This window comes from Canis lupus, chromosome 24 (assembly GCF_011100685.1).
Source record: "Canis lupus familiaris isolate Mischka breed German Shepherd chromosome 24, alternate assembly UU_Cfam_GSD_1.0, whole genome shotgun sequence".
Lineage (NCBI taxonomy): Eukaryota > Metazoa > Chordata > Mammalia > Carnivora > Canidae > Canis > Canis lupus.
Window position 1 is genome coordinate 5,451,150 of NC_049245.1, and position 7,490 is coordinate 5,458,639.

The following is a 7,490-nucleotide window of genomic DNA, read 5'->3' on the forward strand; positions in this document are numbered from 1 at the left end:
CCGGCGTAGTCTAGACGCTGCGGAAGCAGCCGCATGTGCTTGGGGACATTGGGCAAGCTGGCTTCCATTTCTTCCTTTGCTGCTACATCCTCTACATTCCATCAACCAACTCACCAACTGTCCCAGAAGCAGACCCCGAGACAAGTGGCAAGGAGGGGAAACAGGAGGGAAGCAAGGCAACATGGGCCGGGATGTGGGGGGGGTGCGGGCGGACGTGTCGGCGGGCAAGTGACCACTGGGGGCGGCTGTGCACAGCACGCACAGGGCTGTCCCATCCAAATGTGTTCATCCACCAACTCCTGTTTCTCCTGTTGGCCAAGGGTGGCCTGGAGGACCTTAGTTCATGGCACTTTGGCCTCCCCTGCAGCCAGACCAAACCTGCAGGCAGTTGTCACGTTCTCAGAAGAAGGCTGCTAGGACCATGCACCATAGCCTGGGCAGCTTGTAAACCGCGGAGCTGTATCTCTCACAGTCCTGGGGCCTGGAAGGCTGAAAGACGGAGCCACCATGGTCAGGTTCTAGGGAGCACCCACCTCCAGGCTACAGATTTCTGTTGACTTCTGGTATTCTGATGGAAAGAGGGCAAGCTAGCTGTCTGGCTTCTTTCTAGAAGCGCACTGATAGGGGACACCTGGGTGGTTCAGCAGTTGAGCATCTGCCTTCGGCTCAGGGCATGATCCTGGAGTCTCCGGATCGAGTTCCACATCGGGCTCCCTGCACGGAGCCTGCTTCTCCCTCTTCCTATGTCTCTGCCTCTGTGTGTGTGTGTGTGTCTCATGAATAAATAAATAAAATCTTTAAAAAGTTTTTAAAGTAGAAGAGCACTGATAATTCCACTCACGGGGCTCCACCCTCACGACCTAATCACCTCCCAAAGGCCCCATGTCCAAATCCCATCACGTCGGGATTTCTACATATGAATCTGGGGGGACAGAAACCCTCAGCGCCTTGCACCATCATTTGGAACAGTGAGTGCCAAGGGCCTACTGTCGCCTGTCCTGGTCAGGTGCTACGCATATTAAGCTGGACCCTGGCTCGTGGTCTAGTGGGGGAGATGGATATACAGTGGATCTGGTGACTGACGCAGACGCCTGGGTCAAATGCTGTGGGGGGCAGATCACCACTGAGGGTCCCGGAACCTCTGCAGAGCAGGGAACGTGGGTGGCATCTTGAGAGCCGGATATGAATTTGGGGTTACACACGGTTAGTACTGCACTCAGGTGGTGGCTGCCTTCTGTGATGTCGGACACCTGGAGTTCCTAACCAGTAAACTGTTCCTGGACATTCAGCACAGAAGGCTACCAAGGCCTACTTGGTCACCACCATGTCCTCTGGTAACATCCAAGATGCCAGGCTACAAGGGACAGCTGGCTGATGGCCCCGGTGATGAATCAGAGGGTTCCAGAGTTGAGAGGTGGCTGGGGAGGCCCCTGCCCTCTCCCACCACCCCTGCTCTACAACTGGCTGGCTCCTTGATTTTGAGACCATGTCGGAGGGGAATGTGCCAACACGTGGTAATCTGCCCTGTTGGTGGCTGATAACCTCTCCCTTCCTCTACAACCCTCCTCTTCGTGCCCACGTCATGCCTCGCCTCAGGGAATAGGCTTATCATCTGCTGTATTTATATGGTACTTTGTAGACTGAGAAGCACCATGACACAGAGGCTCATGATTGAGCCTCACAGCAGCGCTATGAGGCAGGTATGATGTTCCTACTGCGTTTTTCAGTTGAGGAAACCAAGGTTCCCCAAATGCCCATAGGTTATATGGGTGGGAAGTGGCAGGTCCATGAAGCACACCTGGGTCTTTGCCCCAGATCCCTTTTGTCTCCCTCCTCTTGCTATGCCTCAGAGGCCTATGGGCCTTCATGAGGGTGGGAAACAATTCTCTCCTCTTGTTTCTGGTCTGCCCTTGTGTTTCCTAAATGACTTCAGACCATTCCTGTACTGCACATTCTAAGTGCTGCTCTGGAGATAACACAGGGGCACACAGTGAGAGTCTTCCATCCTGCTGGTTATATGGAGAAGAAAACCTCTGTAGGTTTTCTTTGGCACCTATTTCTTGAATCCCCTCCCTTTTTTTTTTTTTTTTTTTTTTTTGAGAGTTTGTGGGCAGAGGGAGAGGGAGAGGGAGAATCGAAAGCAGACTCCACTAAGCGTAGACCTTGATGAGGGGCTTGATCTCACAAGCCTGAGATCATGACCTAAGCTGAAATCAGAGCACTGCTATGTTTTTACTGTATATTATGGTTGCCTTCTATTTATGATAAGCCATGGCCTATTTTATTGTGGTAGTGAGATAAAGTTTGCTTTTGAAATAAAATTCTTTAAATAAAGAGTAAACGTCTTTAAAGAAAAATATTGTGTAAATAAGCCACACCCCTTTGCAATGTGACTTTTTTGGCTTCTCTCACCTAGAGGCTATAAATGGAATTAAGGGTCCCCCTCCATCCATCTTGTTTTGGTCACATGACTTGCTTTGGACCTTGGGGCTGCAGTGAACATGACCCAGACAAGTTTGAAAAGCACAGTGCTCTGGGGCTTGTTCTGCTGCTGCTCCCGGGAACCCTTCCACCACTGCCTTCTGAGCCAGCCAGGCTAGCCTGTGGAGGACAGGAGACTCGGGGCCAGGCATCTCCATGGCTCCAGCTGGTGCTGAGCTAACTGTGGGCCATCCTAGATCATCTTGCCCCAGCTGAGTCCCCCCCACATACCAGAAGTGCAGAGCCTGTCCTTGGACTCATGAGAAGTAAGTTTTAAGCCACTAATGTGGGGGTGATTTGTAACACAGCAAAACTAGCTGGTCGCGTAAGCAAGGGGAAGAGCTAGGATTTTGCCTGGTTTGTTCTCTCAGTTGTCTTTCCCATTCCAGCAGGTAACACCCACCTGCTCAAGCCCCGAACCAAGGAGTTACCTCTGTACCTACCTTTTCCTCATCCTACTCATCAAACAGCCAGGCAGGGCTCCCTCTTAGCCACATCTCAGACCTGGCTCTTGACCAGCATCTCCTGCCACCTCTCTTGCCCAAGCCACCCTCAGCTCTCATCCGAACCAGGAGTTGGCCAATTTTTTCTGAACAAGTTCAGATAGCAAATATTTTAGGCTTTGCGGGTCCTACAGCCTTTGTTGCAATCACTTAACTCTGCAGCCGCAGACAATATGTAAACAAGTGGGTGACGCCGTGCTCTAATCACACTTTAGATACTGAAATTAGAATTTTTATAATTTTCTTGTGTCACTGGATAGTCTACTTTTAACTTTTTTCAACCGTTTCAACACGTGAAAATAAGTGTTAGCTCAGATTGTACAGAAACAGGCAGCAGGCTGGATTCAAGGTCTGCCTGCTTCTGAGACTCGTGCCTTCTACACTACACCATCTCCTTTCCTGTTGGTAAGACATGAGGGAGGACTGGGGTTCAGGCCCAAGCACTTAGAAAACTAAGATCTGGCTGAACAAAGGGACGAAGGGAAGTTATTTTAGGCAAAGGCACATGAATAATAGCTTAGAAATGGGCATGAGCCTGGTGCTGAGGGACAGTCAGATCAGCCTGAGTGGGCTTCTTATTTATTTATTTAAAGATTTTATTTATTTATTCATGAGACACACACAGAGAGAGAGAGAGAGAGCGGCAGAGGGAGAAGCGGGCTCTGTGGCTCTGTGCAGGGAGCCCAACGTGGGACTCAATCCTGGGCCTCCAGGATCACGCCCTGGGCTGAAGGTGGCGCTAAACCACTGAGCCACCCAGGCTGCCCTCTTTTCTTTTTTTAAGATTTTATTTTATTTGAGACAGAAAGAGTATGTGCACACAAGTTGCGGGGTAGGGCCAGGGGGAGAAGCAGGCTCCCCCCTGAGCAGGGAGCTCAACATGGGTCTCATCCCAGGACTCTGGGATCATGACATGAGCCAAAGGCAGACATTTAACCAACTAAGCCACCCAGGCACTCCTGAGTCCGTGTTCTAATCACAGCTGACCTTTGCTTGTTTTTACTGAGACTTTTCTTTAATTTTTAATATCCCATTAGTTTAGTAACAGTACTTAATTAAACACATGATGTATAAGCTTTCCAATAATATTGCTTTATTTATACCTCTTTCTCTTTCATGGAACAGTTTTGTACAGATCTTTAAAAATATACCTACGTCTTTGATGATTAACATCTAACACTATCATGTACTTTTAAATCTTTGTAGACTATGATTTTAAGTCTTCACAGCAGACAGTCCAAGCCCCTGATTTGGAAGGACATTCACTGGGACTCTGCTCAGACCTCTTTGGAGGTTTGAGGGAACGTGGCTGATGCAGGCACTTGACCACCTCTCCACTTTTGGGGAAAGCCCGCCCTGCTGGGAGCCGCAGTCTCCTGCCAGTTTGTAAATAGCCCCGTTCCTAATTTATCTCACTCCTCTTTTCTGAGCCAGTGACCCAGATTCATCCCACTGGGAAGCCACACACAGGAGGCTGTACAGACAGGTCTCCATGTTGCCACGCTGGAGAAAATCACGAGCTGCTTAAAAAGGGGGAAGATAATAGAAAAACCTCTACACAGGGGACTTATGGGCAACCAAACCTGAGGTAGTGACTCGAATGCCAGATTATGCCAAGATACATGTGGGTCCACCGGGTTTGGCTTGTGCCATGTAAGTGCAGTCTACTTTTCCTACCGCTAGATGGCAATCCCGTTTTAAAGCACATTTTATTCAAGCAATAAAGCTGTAACTGTTTTCACCCATCATGTTGATGGAAAAAAAGTCTTAAAACTCTTGTGTCAGTGAATATGTGGGAAAGCAGGGAATTTCAGAAAGCATTGGTGGAAGCCTTAGTTGATAGCACCATTTTGGAGGAATTTTGCAGTAACATTTACGCTGTGCACAGTGTGACCCAGCCCCGACAGGTCTGGATTTGATCATCTGAGAATGATGATGGTGGCTAACGTTTATTTTGTTCCAACTATGTGCCAGGACCTGCTCTAAGTGCTTGCCTCATCTAATCCTCCCAGCTCTCAGCAGGTACAATTATTTCCCTCCCAATTTTCACACAAAGGTCAGGCACCTTGACCAAGGTTACAGAGCTCTTCAGTGAAGGAGCCCCAGTACTCACCCTGCTTCCACTATATTGCACATGCCTCGTGTACACCTGGACACCCCCCCTCCACACACACACAGGAGGGTGCTCCCTGCAGCAGTGTCTGTAGTTGCAAAACAGTGTTAGCCTAACTGTATTAGTGAGACAGAAAAACCTGAGGGAATACTGCAGAGCAGTTTAAAGCCATGCACTAGATCTAGAAGTAGTCAACCGGCAGAAACAAATGTTGAGATAAAGTAAAGCAAGCAAAAATAAAAAAGGAAGCAAACTGTATATTATTCATGGAGACCAGCAAAAGTAAAACTATAATTCCAGTGTATCCTTTTATAAAACTATAAAAGGATACACTGGAAAGATACATACCAAATTTATGATGGTGTCTCGGGTGAGGGAAATGGGACACAGCAAACAACAGACAAGGGCTTGTATCTGTATTATTGTCATATACCTGTCTCTTTGGCAAAAAGGTAAAAGCTCCAACCCTAGTCTAATACAGAATATCATTTTATGATTGGATCCTCATAAGTGCATTCCTCAAACCTGGCAACTCTTATTGTCAAGCAACCATCAAATGTTTTACTCCATCAGGGGCATCTCCCCAAAGCACTTTTCTCAAGCTCCTGCTGTCAATCACTCGAGGTTCCCTACATCAAACTTCCTACTGCAGGCAAACCAGTAGGCCTCTGAGGCTGGAAAGAAGGTAGGGGGAGAGAGACAGGGAGACTCAGTTCTGCCTTGTGCTTAGTGGTTGATTTAAGACAGTGGTTCTCCTTAGGACACCAGCTCCAAACAATGAAGTGTTTCTTTTCAGGTAAAGTTCCGACTATTCCCTTGCTTCACTTTTTTTTGTGTGTTGTGCAGGAGGGGAAGGCAGGTTATAATCAAATGTGTAATTGTTCAGGTGGAAAGACACTGTGATTCAAACAAATTACCCCTCTCCAATTCCATTTAAAGCCAGTAGGCAAATTGGTTACCTAGAAGCACAATGACATAACCAACTCTCTTCCTGTATTTACTAGAGTCAACACATATGAAACCAGAGGTCATACGCTGACAAGTTTCCCTAGAACTATAATAGGTTTATAGAGGCTAATGCTCTTAGATTAAAAGGAGATAATGGCTCTGAGCAAGAGGCCAGGTCTGGGGGTGAGGATGGGAGGGCGGAAGGTGTTAAGTTTTTCGAAAATTGGTTTTAGTGCTGGCTGGCATGGAGCTTTTGTCAGCTGCTGAATGCACTAAGAATGTGGAACTGCAGAGGAAAAGCGTATGTGGATAGCTTTGAACCTAATGGATTGTCTCAAAGCCCAAAATGGTAATACTATGTCCTATACTATGAGGGAGCCTCCTCCACAAAAGCAATTTCTACCTCCTTTTAAAAAATTTTTGGAGGCATCTGGGTGGCTCAGTTAAGCATCTGACTTTGGCTCAGGTCATGATCTTCGATTCCTAGGTTCGAACTCCATGTTAGGCTCCATGCTCAGTGGGGAGTCGGCTTCTCCCTCCCCCTCTGGCCTCCTCCCTCTTGTGCTCTCAAATAAAATTTTAAAAAATTATTTTAGAGAATCCCTCATCATAAATCTTGTTTCATTTCACTGGAGTTTAATATGCCATATCACTTAGGGGGAAAAAGTACCCACAATTTAGTAACATACATGGTAATTCTTGAAAAGTTGTCTCACTTAGAAACTCAGATTTGGCTTTCTCCTCCTATGCCTTTCTAGGGAAAATAACTTTTCATTGACATTTCCCTCTTAAAAGGATTGAGATTTCTCTAATTGGTGAGATCCAAGGAATGTCAAGATTATAGTGAGAAACTGGTGTGTTTCTGTCTCTGAGAAGCCTGCCCAGGGATTAACTCTGGTTGTTCTCATACAACCCTGTCTTCCTGGTCAGACTCTGAGGGTCTTACATGGAACTCCTCATGCCATTAGCTTGGAAGAGTAGGTACAAAGTGACAGGTCCAAGGTGCATTTATATGAACCCTAGAAAACTGTATTAAAACGCAGTCTTGCGGAGCCTACTCTCCTAAATTCTGGAGGGAGACTTATTAAAAGCAGTATGGAAAAATCTGCTGTTACAACTTTTAATGATCTCACTTGATTTCTGGCTTTGGAAATTACAGGCTACATGAGTACCTGCTGCTTGAAGTGAATGCAGAGGTGTACAGTCAGTAAAAGGTCCCCCATAATCCTCTCTCCCATCTGAACCTTAACTTTTCTTGCCAGGTGACCCTGGTGGAGGATGCCTTCTTCTTGTATGTGCTTATGTAGAACACACACCAATGCTCCTGGGCCAGTGGCAAAACTGAATTCTCAACTTCTAAATACAAAATGTAAACAATTTCCAGGTTTATGGGATCACTCTATATGTAACAAATCCAAATACAAAGAAACAGAACCAAAGCCTCA